Source organism: Vicugna pacos, chromosome 12 (assembly GCF_048564905.1).
Source record: "Vicugna pacos chromosome 12, VicPac4, whole genome shotgun sequence".
NCBI classification, from domain to species: Eukaryota; Metazoa; Chordata; class Mammalia; order Artiodactyla; family Camelidae; genus Vicugna; species Vicugna pacos.
In genome coordinates, this window is record NC_132998.1 from 3,953,370 (window position 1) to 3,967,859 (window position 14,490).

Here is a 14,490-nt window from a genome sequence, read left to right on the forward strand (position 1 = left end):
CATGATTTGATATACGTATACATTATGAAAAGATCCCCACCCTCGAGTCAGTACATCCATCACCTCACATATGCACCTTTGTGTTGTGTGAACAAAGCTCTACTCTCTTAGCAAATTTCAGTTACACAGCACAATGGTATCACTATAGTTACTGTATCACACATCAGATCCTGAGCACTTACTCGTCTTCTAACTGAAAGGTTTTAGCCTTTTACCAACCTCTTCCCATTTCTGAACCCCTCAGGGCTGGCAACCACCGTCTATTCTTTGTTTCTATAAGTATGATTTTAAAAAAAACTCCACACCTAAGTATTACCATGCAGAATTTGTCTTTCTCTGTCTGGTTTATTTTGCTTAGCACAGTGCCCTTCAGATTCATCCATGTTGTCCTGAATGGCAGGCCTGAATTCGTTTTTAAAGCTGAATAATATTTCATTCTGTGTGTGTGTGTGTGTGTGTGTATGTATGTAACATATATAAACTTTTTTTTTTTTAATGCATCCATCTGTTGATGGACACCCAGGTTGTTTCCATATCTTGGCTGGCATGAGTAATGCGGGAGTGAACGTGGAAATACAAATATCTTTTCAAGATGATGATTTCCATTCCCTCCCTTTGTATGTAGACCCAGAAGTGGAATTGCTCCATCATATGACAGTTCTAGTCTTAATTTTCTGAAGAACCTCCACACTGTTTTCCACAGAGACTGAAAGTTTACACTCCCACCAACAGCATAAAAGGGTTCTGTTTTCTCCACATCTCCACCAGCATTTGTTATTGCTTGTTTTTGTCTGTTTTTTTTTAAAATAATAACCATTCTAATAGGTACGTGGTAATATCTCATTGCGGTTTTGACTTTCTTTCCCCTAATGATTAGCAGTTTAAGCGCCTCTTCATGTACCTATCGGCCTTTGGTATGTCTCCTTTAGAAAAATGTCTACTCAAGTCCTTTGCCCATGTTAAAATTAGGGTATTTGGTTTTTCTGCAATTAAGTTGTATGAGTTCCTTGCGTATTTTGGATATTAACCTCTGTCTGGATATATGCTTTACAAGTGTTTTCTCCCATTTCATAGGGTTGCCTTTTCATTTTGTTACAATTTTCTTTGCTGTACAGAAACTTTCTCGTTTGATGTGGTCTCACTTGTTTGTTTTTGCTTTTGTTGCCTTTGCTTTTTGATACCAAATCCAAAAAGTCACTGCCAAGATCGATGTAAGGAGCTTGCCTTCTATGTTTTCTTCCAGGAGTTTTATAGTTTCAGGTCTTATATTCAAGTCTTCAATTCATTTTAGGTCGATTTTTGTGTCTTGTGTAAGACAGGGGACATTATTAATTCATCATTTTAAACTACTGCAGCTTTTCTCACATCTATATTCTATAGTAAACACAGAAATCACAACTGGGTGGTTCTTTTCAGTCAGCTCAAAAATTATAACTAACATTTTAAATAAGCTTAAATCCATTATTTTAAAATCAGTATAACAACAAATGTTGAAATCTACTAATGAGCTTGGTTGATGTTGAGATTTCCATTTACCAGGCAGGAATCTATGCTCACAGAAAGGTGAAGGGACCTTTTTAAAAGCATTATATAAGGGAGTTTTTTTTTTTCTTGATACTTCCTTTTCTTGTATTGTTATTTCTTTCATAGTTCACCAGTTTATCTCAGGATATGATCTTTTACTCTCTTTTTCCAACATATTTACTTGATTTTAATTATAATTCATCCTCCAGGTTGCAAGTCACCACTCGTAAACTTCTTCACATCTTTGTGTACAGCCTGGTTTGTTTCTTCCACTTAAATGGACATCTTATGATCTCTTAGCTGAATCATTCCAAAGTGGACAAAAACCAATGAACCCTTGAAAAATTCCACTTCCAAAATTGTCACCCATGCATTATTAACAACTCTTGAATTAACCAATAGTCAGGACCCAATTCACACACACTCATCGGCCTCGTGTTATTTTCCTGTGCACAATTCTGTATTATTTTATACAACTTACGGCTGTTGGGTTTTGATCCTTTTATTTATGGGCATAGTCAAGAAAAACAGCGTCAAAAGTAAAATGTTACCTGTTGGCAGATGCCCACGTGGACAGATTTCTTTGGATTACACGTGGTATCGAAAAGTCTCGTCACTACTGCTTGAAGTGTGGTATTTGAAGGCAATGCAAAGGAAGAGAGGTAGAACAGATGCTGGATTATCTAAAAAAAAGAAAAACAAGGGTAATATGTACAACTGAGTGCCACAGCTTCATTAGAGTCACTAGCTTTAATTCACCTCAGTAAATTGTGACCATGTTTTAATAATTAACAAAATTGAGTATATATACATAAATACATGTGCATATGTATTTCTTTATCAGTCCACTGATGGGATTAGTAAGGTATGACAAAATGATGAAATGTGTGCAGGAGAATAAAAAATTTAAAGTATAAAATGAAGATTTGGGTTTTTAAAAAATAAGTAACAGTAAATTACATACGTACCATTATGAGAAGGAAATGTACTGGCATTCGTTAGCTGTCACTCAAATAATTCCCTATACTCATTTAAACAATTTGATCTAAAATTCAGTTAAACAAAATCTCCATTGACAATAAAAACAGAAAATTTTTAAAGAATTATTACAAATACAATCATGAATATACATGTCTTACAGTGAGACAGAGTCATGAAAATGAGACAAAAAGTATCGTAGAAATCTTATGATTTAGAAATCAAATGTCTTAATCAGATCTGGGTGACAGATGAATGTGCTAAATCTCCTTAACATATCAAATACTTTTATACTTTTATTTCAACTTTAATCTGTTGCTAAGTCGATAGAAGCTAGTACTTAGAGTTTATTTTCTTTGGGCTACGCTTTCCTTTGCTTAGATTAAAGCTAAGAAAAAGTCAACTCTGTCAATTAAATAACCAGTTGCCTGCCTTGCATTCAGGGCCACCTATCCTAAAGTGTTGACAGAAGGCAATGCAACCACCAACCCAAATGAGGTTTGTGTGAGAGGATGAGGAAAGTCTGGGATCTAGTTGCCAAGTTCAGTGAGAAACTGAGGGTAGGGACTAGAATAAAGATCATGTTTAAAAAAAAAAAAAGAGAAAGAAAGGAAAAAAAGTACATCAATGAACTCATCTACAAAACAGAAACAGACTCAAAGACATAGTAAACAATCTTGTGGTTACCAGGGAAAAGGGGGTGGGAAGGGATAAATTTGGGAGATGGAGATCTGCAAATGTTAACCACTATATATAAAAATAGATTAAAACATTTTTTATTCTGTATAGTACAGAGAACTATATTCAATATCTTGCAATAATCTTTAATGAAAAAGAATATGAAAACAAATACGTGTGTGTGTGTGTGTGTGTGTGTGTATGCATGACTGGGGCGTTGTGCTGTACACCAGAAATTGACACATTGTAACTGACTATACTTCAATTAAAAAAAAAGATTAGCAGAAGAATTAGAAAGTCATGGATAAAATCTGAGGAATGGATATGGCTGGAAGAAAAGTTTTAAGTTGGGCTATGAATGGAGAGTCCACACTAAGCGGGTCTCCTACGTCCAGGATAACAGGAGCGAGGAGGGGCTCACATCTGCTCTGGTCCTACCAGGAGACTTGGGTGCCTCTGCGACATTTTTAAGCCAAGTAATTCAAGGATGGCAGCTCCAGCTACAAGTAACCAGCTCATCCAAATGCAGCTCATCCCTTCTATGTGGAGGAAACACATTTTCCATCAGTTTCCTCTGGCAGAGAGGGTGTCCCTGAGTTCGGGGCAAAGCCCCCGAGGAAAGCCTCTGGCTTTCCTGACCTCCATGAGCTATGTTTAGTTATCATGATGGTTCACGGAGGTTAGCATAGAGGCCAGAACAAGAGATCTTGACAAGACCACACTGTAAAGGCTGGCCAACTTTTCTACAAATTTTTCACAGAGCTTTAACATGACTGCTCTATTTTCTTCCAGAAAGACCAGCCCACATCCAGGGCTTTTTTCAACAAATTGGCCAATAATCCAGGAATTCTCTGTTTGATAGCTATAACTATACTGCTCTATTGTACACCTCTTTCTCTACATCTATTAAATTGTCATAGTTTCTACATATTTATGCAAATGTACTCATATAATGAATTTATTGGTCTTTAGTTTTAAAAATGAAAATTATTGTTTTAGAATTGGTGTGACGAAAAAACCGGAAGACAACAATCCTTAAGAATATGGGAAGCTTCTCTTTTAATTTGGGAAAGTGACTATTTTGGAGACTGTGTCGAGGTGGGCATAAAGCTCAAAGATTATTTTCCCCCACAAAAGCAGTGTTAATTACTACAGTTGGAAGCTGGGCTGTGGTATCAGCTAATTTGGTGTCTTAGCGATTAATACATATGCACAAGTTCTACGACGGGTTTTACTTATAACAGGGTGCATTAAAAAGTGCTTTAGAGCTTTCAACCCGTTTCTAAAGGTTTCATTAGTTATTATAACCCCATGAACTAAGAGGAAGTGGTATTTTTAAGCACACTTATAGGTAAGAGCACAAAGAATCAGAGGTGCAAAGCAATTTTGCCAACGTGCAATGTCCTGTAAGTGATCACACTGATCCCTTGACTAGTATATTTTTGTAAGACACATTGTTACTGATTCCACTTTAACATACCAACTTGGAGGCTGCTCTTTCTGTTTACAAATACACTGAAGGAGTGTATTTGTATATATAGTATATTTGCAACAGTATATTTCTATGGTGAACTTCCAAATCTCAATTCTTGTCTGTCTTGTCAAGTATTCAAATACTTATTCTGTGGGCTACTAAAGGCCAATTATCCTTCAAAGTCTTCAGAAAATTCACAGTCCAGCTTATTTACATGTCCTTTCTACAATGTTTTTGAGTACACTGACTACAGTATGTCACCATCGTTAACAGAAAGGTGACAATGACTGCTGAAAACCCTTGGCTATTTCAAATGTTTTTAAAAAACTTATGTGGTAGGATGTGCTGAAGCCCAAGAACTGTGCCCTCCCTTCTAGGAATCAACACCAGTTGATTAATCCATGGAGAAGAACACATAGGACAGAGAAGCAAAGGAACTATTAGTGACAGTCCATGGTCAGCCTCTAGTGTTCTACTCAAGGCCCTTTCTCACTCAGTTGTACAGAACATCAGAATGCTCCTTTATTTACTTTGTGAATAATAGTTCTTCAATTTCCTAAATCTCACCCAGGCTGCATCAATTTTATGAACCCTTAGCAACAGTCTACGCCATCCAGAAGTTTGTTTCAAAGTAGTCCAGAAATAATGTATTTAGCAAACTAAGCCCCAAATTAAATCAACAGATGCTAGGAGACTTCACTCTAAATTCTTCTAGCTAGCCTGCGGATAAAGCATGCGTTGTCTTCACTTCCTACCTTTAAGGTGAACTATGTTTCCACCTACAGGAATTAATATGTTCCTTACAGAATAATGGACTTGGTCTTTTTGCTCCCCCTTCCATCTTTCTTATACCAAGGATACAGTAATGTACAATGTTTAAATTTAGGGGACAATTCACCCAATTTTATAACAGGAATTAAACTGAACCGAATCTTTTCTTTTCCAACATGTAATTGAATTAAAATTGGAATCTAATCCTGGGAGGTTACTTTACTCTTCAAAGTGGGCCACCTTTTATAGCCTACTGACTGATTCGCTTTGACAGCTAGACGGGAGAGATATCAGTGGTGCATGGCCCACAGAATGTCAGCAACACAAAACCTATTTTCAGATGTAAACTTGCGGTACAGTTAAAAGGACTCTGAGAATGCTAATTGATAATCAGGGTCAAACTAACTGAAGATGTTTTTGTAATGAGCAAATTAGGAAAAATTATATGAAGCAGCACATAATTATTTTTGAAGACCTGGAAGTGGATATCCCATATCCCATAATCTCCCCTGACTTCCAATACTGCACTTTAAGAATTACACAAAGGCAGTTGTAGGGGGCTGAACAGTAGCCCCCAAAAGACATTCCCATGTCCTAATCCTCAGAATCTGTAATACATCTGATATGATCCTCGACACTGAACGTTTATGTTCCCCTCAAATTCATGCATTGATACCTAATCCCAATGTGAGGAGGGGCCTTTGGGAGGTTATCAGGGTCATAAAGTCTTTGTGAATGGATTAGCGCCCTTAAAAGTGGAATCCCAGAGAGCTCCCTCCCCCTCCCCCGACCTGGGGACACAGTGAGAGACGGCTGTCTACGCATCACAGAGAGAGCCCCAACCAAGCAGACACCGCGTCTGCCAACCCCTTGATCTTGGACTCCTAGCCTCTATTAACCACGGAAAATAAACGTCATGTTATTTATAAGCCACCTAGTTCTGTGTGACAGCAGCCCTAACAGACTAAGATAAAAATGAGTACCAGGGACGGGGGGTTTTATAACAAACACCTAAAAGCGTGGAAGTGGCTTTGGAACTGGGATCCGGGTGGAAGCCGGACAAGTTTTGAAGAGCAGCTAGAAAAGGGCTATGTTCATAAATAGACCTTTAAGGGCGATTCTGCTGAGAGACCAGAAAGACACGAGGAGAGCAGCGGAGCAATCCTGAACAGAATGTCGGCAGAAACGTGGAGGGCGAGGCCACTCTGAAGCGGCCTCAGAAGGAGGCCAGGAGCGCGCGACAGGACAGCGGGGGAAAGGACAGCCTCGGTACGAAGGGCGAAGAACCTGGCTGACCTGTGTCCATCTTCCAGTTCTGCTGTGGAACTGTGACACGTGAGAGCGGGTATTAGCTGAAACCACTTCTAAGCAAAGTTGGAGGCGCGTCCTCGGTGCCTCCTGACTCCTTCCGGTAAAACGTCAGAAGAGAGAAATGACAGAAAGACAGGGCCGTGCATCAGCACTTGAGACCTGGAGAGCGCTCGGCCCACCCGTAGACTGAAACGAACGGGAAACACGGTCAGAAGGGAACAGAGCGTATTGGACAAAACGCCGCCTGAGGCTGCTCAGCCGTCCCGACAGAAGCAGGGGCTACTGCTGAACGCAGTGGAAGAGTCACTCCAGAGGTGCTTCGGGAATCTTCCGGGCTGCCCCTCCCATCACAGGCCCGGAGGGCAAGGGCTCCAGAGGCCGCGTGAATCCAAGGCAGGGGCTGCCCGACCCACGGGACCGCGGCGGGTGCTGCCCGGGGCTGCCTCACACCGGCTCCGCTGCCGCCCGCCGGCACTCGGCCCCTTGGCTGCCCCGGGTGCGGCTCCGGTGGGCGCCGGGACGCTGCCATGGTGGTCACCCCTCCGGGGGACACAGGTGGCACACCGTGGCAATGTCTGCACTCTTCCACCACCCCTGCCAGGGTACAGAGTCCAAGAGCCCTGGGGATACGGCTAAAAGGTGGCTGGCGGAGCTGCAGGCGGGGTGCCTCCCCGCAGAGAGCTATGGGCATGACCCCGTCTTGCAAGGGCAGAGCCCAGGCACCAAGCTGCCGCAGGCGTGAGGCTGTTACAGGCAGCCCCAACTTGGGTGGCTCCCGGCGGGGTTCTGGGGGCCGGGCTGCCCTTAAGAACTGCTGGATTACGATTCCAAACCCCAGACAGCCACGGTCAGGGAACTCTGACCTGTGGGAGCTGCAGAGGGAAGACCACAGCCCCAGTGGGTCCAAAAGCAGACCAGTCAGTAAAAGATCATTCTTGATCCTTAAGGTTTACGGTTAGGTTTTGAACTTACTTGGGACCCATTACCCCTTTCTGCTTCCCTATTTCTCCCATTTGGAATGGAAATGTCTATCCCATGCTTGTCTCACAATTATACTTTGGGAGATTTCCCAGGTTCATAGCTCAGAGTGAGTCATACCTGAATTCTCGCTCATACCTGCTTTAAATATTTAGACAACACCTTGGTCTTTAAATTTGAGTTGATGCTGGAAGGAGTTAAGACCTTTGGGACTATGGAGATGGAATAAATGTATTTTGCATGAGTGAAGGACATGCCTTTTAGAAGGCTAGATGTGGAATGCTATAGACTGAAAAGGTTTGTGTCCCCCAAATTCATAAGCTGATGCCTCAACCCTAATGTGATTATGTTGGGGGGTGGGGTCTTTGGCAGCGATAGGTCATGAGGGTGAAGCCCTCATGAATGGGATCGTTGTCTTTATGAAAAAAGCCTAAGAGCTCTCCCTTGCCCATTCTGCCATGTGACAACATGAAAAGACTGCCATCGATGAACTGGGAAGCTAGTTCTCCCAGAAAATGAATTTGCTGGCACCTTAATCTTGGACTTCCCAGCCTCTGGAAACCCTCCAAGTCTACGGTATTTTGTTACAGCAGCCTCGACAGAGGGCAGAAGATGTGATTAAGTTAAGGACCTCGAGAGAGGAGCTTATCCTGGATTATTCAGGTGGTCCTTAAATGCAGTGTATTCCTATGAAAAGAGAGTTTAGAGACAGAGTGGAAAACACAGAAAGGAGACAGTGTATATGAAAATGAGGCAGAGCAGGAAGCGATGCAGCCACAAGCCAAGGAACGCTGACGGCCACCAGCAGCTGGAAAAGGCATGGAGCAAACTCTTTCCTGGAGCATCTTTAAGGAGCACCGTCCTGCTGAGAGCTTAGCCTCCAAGAAGTGAGAATAAGTGTCTACTTACTGTTTTAAGCTACCAATTGTAGTAATTTGTTAGGGCAGCCCTAAGAAACTAATACAGCAGTAGTGATGACATTGTTTATAAAAGCCATGAACCCAGCAGTTCCACACAAACATGTTTTTCTTACATAAATATTCATACAGCTTTGCAAAGAAACATGTACAGGATGTCCAGGACAGCATCATTTATAACTGTGGAAAACTGAAAGTCACTAGGAAAACGGGTAAATTGCTGCACATTCATAACAAATGACCACAGAACCATAAAAAGAATGAGGTAGACCTACATGCGCTGATGTGGGACATTGTTAAAAGTGCAATAAATGCAGTTAACAGTAAGCTATCAAACAAAAATGATTCCATTTATTTTAAAGTATATACATACAGACACTTAGGTCTATTTATTTGTATTTGCACACAAATTATCTAGAACAATTCGTGAAAAGCTATTAATAGCAGGTGACATTGAAACGTGGTTCTATATAATTTACCTAATGGGTATATCATATCTTTCTATTAAAAACTGTACAAAATGGCTAAACATAAAATTTCAGCATGCAAATATAAATATATCCCTTTATATGTTAACTTGGTTGTAAGTTATAACAGGCACTTCTATTTGTATTACACATACAATTTTCGTATCTGTTTTTCCCCTATGATTTTTTCCTGCTAGCTAAATTTTAATCAACGGAGGCACAAAGGAATTGACTGCCGTTTATGGATCTTATCCAGTAGTTCTCACTGTGTGATCCCTGGTTAAGCAGCAAAAGCATAACCTGGCACCTTGCTAGAAATGTAAATTCTGGGGGCACCGCCTCCGACTGAATGGACTGAAGCTCCAGAAGTGAGGCCCAGAAAACTGTAACTTAACAAGTCCCCCAGTGACTGATGCCCACTGATGTCTGACAGTTGCCGGTCTAGGCTCTTCCTCTAGCACACCTGCAAGTGTTAGCTGCAATAAATGCAATCAGCTACTTGCAGTTCTTGAGCCATCCCGCGGCTTCACAACCCCATATACCGCCTGCTGTTTCCTCCAACTGCAGCATTCCTCACGCTACCTTCCTCCACCTGACGGGCTCCCATCTGTAACTTAAGACACGTAAGGACATCATCTCCCCTGTCCTTGAGGTCGGACTTTGCTCCAATCCTAAGTCCCGTACACATTTTTACCATAACACGCATATCACGTAACATCATGTACATCACATTTACTTGACACTCTCTGTGTTCTTGAGAACAGGATCTATATCTTATTTCACTTTATTCTCAGAACACAGTAGGTGTTCAATAAATAGTCTCAAAGATACAAAGGTGAACGAGAAATGAATGTTTTGGAAATCAGTATTTGCATCACTTTTGAATTAACATACAGCTAGGCAGCACAGGAAAAAAAAAAACCAAAACACTCTTCTTGAAGTCAAAACTCCCTGAACTCAAGCCCATATTCCACTGTGTTCTAGATGTATCATTTAACTTCTCATATTCTTCCACTGTAAAACGAGAATTTTAACAGTGACTATCTCCAAACTTGGTGATTAATTAAGCATTCAGTAAGGGTCTATAATAATTATTAGTAGAATCATCATCCAATAGCATTAACAGTATGTAGTCTATTCTGGTCTGGATAATAGTAGTCAGCCCAAAATTATTTTACATATGTTTTCATGTTTAGAGAAAAATGTTTTTTTTTTAACCTGTTAGTATGCTTGCAGTCTCTTCTTCTCTCCCAGTGCCATACCATTAAAAAATCTCTATGGCTCCACAGCCATGGAGGATGACAATAGATAAGTGTGTTTTTATTCTGTTCTCCTCACATCCCCAGTTTTTAAAGCCACACAAAACTTCCCAGGAACAAAATCTTACTCAGAATCCCAGCCCCCAGGGTCACAGAGACCCTGGTCTCTCCCTAGTATCATTCCCTGACTCCCTCCCTTAACAGTCCCTGAGGTTCCCCTTAAAATGCTTAGAATTTCTTGGAGCATAGTTGGAAAGTCATTTACACTACCTTTCTCACCTCTTGTATTTAGGGACATTCTCTGGTCAACATGGAGGAAAATGGAATTATATCTCAGAGATTGGGGGCATCACATTTTGCATTTAGTCTTTAAAGATTTTCTGGTCTTTTATCTTCCCTCCATTTGAAAAGAAGGTCATTCATTAACTGGCACAAGAAAAGAGAAATTAAAAAACAAAAACAAAAACAAAACCACAACTCCTGGATGTTTCTAAGAAGATTACAGGGTCAGAGAATATCTTCCTCACTTTCCTATTAAAAAGATCTTCTTAAAAAGCTGAACAAGAGGGAAAAAAAATCCGTAAGATCACCCGATACCAATGATGAGATTCAGAAATATGCTAGAATCCCCTAGAAGTTTCTGTGAAATACAGCACTGCTGGGGGCAGGACTGAGAAACCGTAGCACAGTAAGGGGACTGACTCAACCTGGCCAGAGGCACGGCGCGACATGGCCTTGCCCTTCACGGCAGTAAGTTCCCCTGGGCCACTCACTCCTCTGCCCACCAGGGGCTGAAGCTACTTATGAACCATCGCTCTTTCAGAATCCTGGACGAGCGTTTAGTTCCACCTATGACACATCACTCTGTCAGCTGTGGGCTCATGATCCTATGACCCCTGTCCCTCATCGCCCTTGTGTAACCGTGTCTGCTGTGTGGGAAAACTAAAGACAGCCCACAGGCCCGACTCTGGGAAGTGGCTGACTGCATTACAGTCATCCGCTGGATAAACTGTCGAAACTACATTAAATAACAGTTATGAAATTACATAATAACGTGAGAAATATTTACTATATAGTGTTCATGGAAAAAACTTTATGACTGTAAAATTCAAAATACGTGACAAAAGTGATGCATAAAAAGAAAATATATAGGCCAGTAGTGCTAGGGTGAGGACGGTAGGAAAGAGGATATTTCTTTAGTTACTCAAATATGGGGTAACACTATTACAATATCTTGATATATAAAATAAGTTAATATTATACATTTAAATATTCATCCTAATTTTGGTCTTTATTTCTGCTATGAAATATATTTTAATTTCAACTAGCCTATAGCAGATTCAAATGTGAATGGTAATATAGTGAAATTGGAAGCTGTATTTTATGTAGAGATCTTGCCTCTATTTTTAAGTTCCTTTTTTTGTTTGTTTTATGCCATCTTGCTTTTAGTTATGCCTAAGTGAGATAATGAGGCTCTTGTAGAAGCTGTAAAGATTATACCCAGAGATGGCCCCCACACTTACATGTAGCTATAAACCACATTGGCTGATTACCAATTACCTACATAAATACATTTACCGTTACACGTCAGTTGACACTTTAATATGAATTTCCTCGTAATTCTGTTTCTAGCCATTCTGCAGACGATGCAACTGAAATTCAGCCATGTCAATTACCCTGTTTTACGTCTACCTGCAACATTTCACTCTTGAACCAGGCTTTTATAGAGCTGGGCAATACACTTCCTACGACCTCTGCGTTACTTCTGAGTCATGGACGGCTTGAACTGTGCATCTCTCCACCCACCCTCTCCACCTTCTGTGGCTCATCCGTCCTAGTACTTGCTTTGCTGGTGGCCACTTGCCTGGGTTTTCTGCCTCCCATCCATTCCAGCTGCGTGTTTCCCCCTAAGACTTCAGGAGACACTCGGTTAGTTGCTAATTTGGTAATTTTGCCAAAATAAGAAGAAGAAACAAAAGCTGAAGCCCACAGACAATTAACCATCCACTGAATTTAGGACAACGTCATCGGAGGTCAGGAGTGACACTTCAGAGGGGGAGGCTCGGGAGCTCTTAGGAACCCAACCGACTCATCAGTTGCTTCTTCCTCTATATACTTACGAGTGAATAAAACTGGTCATTTTATTTTTTGTTCATAATTATTTGTCTCCTACCCACACTTGCCATGCTTCTCTGCAGGCAAAGTATATTCCATACCCACTGACTCTGGACTTTGAAAATGGAATATAAGCCGATGACCTATATAGTCCACGTCCAAGAGTGTGCTTACAATGCATTTGCACATTTGACTCTGTATCTGTGTCTTTACCTCCCAATCTGAGAACCTGCCCCTTTAGTCTGAATCCCTGAAAATAAAAAAATGCTTGAAGGTCGCCAAGACCATCAGAGCCACCCAGAGTGATAGCTTGATCATAGCCTTCAAGTGGCATAAACGAGAAATCAATATTTGTTGTTGTCAGCCCTAAGATACTGGAATTGTTTGATAAAACAACAAAATCTGAGCGTGGACAACAGCTCAGTGGTAGAGTGTGTGCTTAGCACACATGAGTTCCTGGGTTCAAACCCCAGTACCTCCATTTAAAAAAAAAAAAAGAAAAAAAAATCTGAGAGTGGGTATGTAAAACAAAATCCTAACATATGTGGCACTGGCTTTAGAGATGGACAGCTGGTGGTGAGGACCCTGTAAGAAGAGGTTCGAAAAATGACAGCTTCTGTTAGGCAGTGGCAAACTGCTTGGTAAAACTTTGCCTATGGTATCTCGAAAGGCAGAAAATAAACACAATGCAGTTGGGGTTCTCAGATGAGAGGTATGGAGAAACATGTTGGTAGCGTGGGTTGCTTGTCATTAGCTCTGTTTCAGAAGTGCTAGGAGGGACCATGAAGACATAATAGGTTTGATCAGTTTACATGCAGAAATGAACAGGGAGAAGGGACAATCCACGTGTCACAGGACTTACAGGGGTGAAAGATACATTATTCCCCTGTCCTTAGCTTGGTAAAACATTTTCAAGGGAAGACACTCCTTCAGGGCAAAACTAAATCAAAAGGTCACTAGAGCAAGGAAAAGAGCAAACCAACAGTGTGGCCTCAAGACCTTTTCTTAAAATCTTTTATAGGCTTAAGTCAGACACCAGGAAAGTCTTTCACTCTGAAAAACAGTGAAAGTGGAGGTGGAGAAAAGCACAATGGTGCAGTCCCTGGTCTAATAAACTCAAGTTTTCTATCATTCCACATATTTAGAGCCTCACACAGAACTGAGAGTATGACTACTTGCGCTAACTAAAACCAAATAATCAAAAAACTAGTTTTGCTAAAGATAATACTATAAAATGTGTGACTAGCCTGGATAGAAAAGGATTGTGACCGTTGGAAGTGTGAAATGCCCCAGTGATGGAAATAGCTCCAGGGTCCTGTGGCTTGGCTTTACGTCACATACAGAGACGTAACACTGCGAAAAATGTAAATACATGTATCACAATAAATGCCACTAAAGTGTTAGTGACCCTTCGAGCAAGTGACATTCACACTGGCTCTTAGCTTCCTCATTTGTGAAGAGACAGAGCAGCGCTGTGTTCTCAGAAATCCCTCTCAGCTCATTTTTGATTCCATGGCACTAGAACATGTCGTTCTGTTTTATAGACTTTCTTAGCATGTGAAATAAGAATTTCTTCACTTCTCTGGGAAAATTCTACTGTTGTTCAAAAATAACAAATGAACAGATAGACATTGTTTGAACAAGTTTTCCAAGATTCTAAAAATTATGGGCTGAATGAGGAAAGGTCTTTTGAAAGAGTCATCCGAGGGAACTGTATTACATAAGCAGACAGGGTCATGTGCTTAATTAAACACAGAGGATCCTGGAAGTCAAGCATTAGTTCCTTAAGTGTGCTTAGAATTCTATTCAATTCCCAAATCACAGTTTACTTTCCATAAAAGTAAGATCACTGTGTGAGATCCTCAGAGGAACTGGTTAGTTCTGAAGAATTTTTCATTTATCAAGATAAAATGCTGAAACATATTTTGTGCCCTTTAACAGAATCTGTTCTCCTAGAAGTGGGACAAATTTGTTCCACGTTGCAAATAAACCACATGAAGATATTATTCAAAGACAGA

General features: G+C 40.8%; 1 protein-coding gene across 6 annotated transcripts in view; it reads right to left on the minus strand.

Moving 5' to 3' along the window:
* SLC16A7 (solute carrier family 16 member 7) overlaps positions 1 to 14,490 on the minus strand; it is a 143,116-nt gene that overhangs the window by 58,578 nt on the left and 70,048 nt on the right. For all 6 annotated transcript variants that reach the window (XM_072972492.1, XM_072972493.1, XM_072972495.1 and 3 more), the window contains one exon: positions 2,076 to 2,207. The gene's annotated coding sequence lies outside the window, so the exon portion shown is untranslated. The remainder of the gene's footprint in view (positions 1 to 2,075; positions 2,208 to 14,490) is intronic.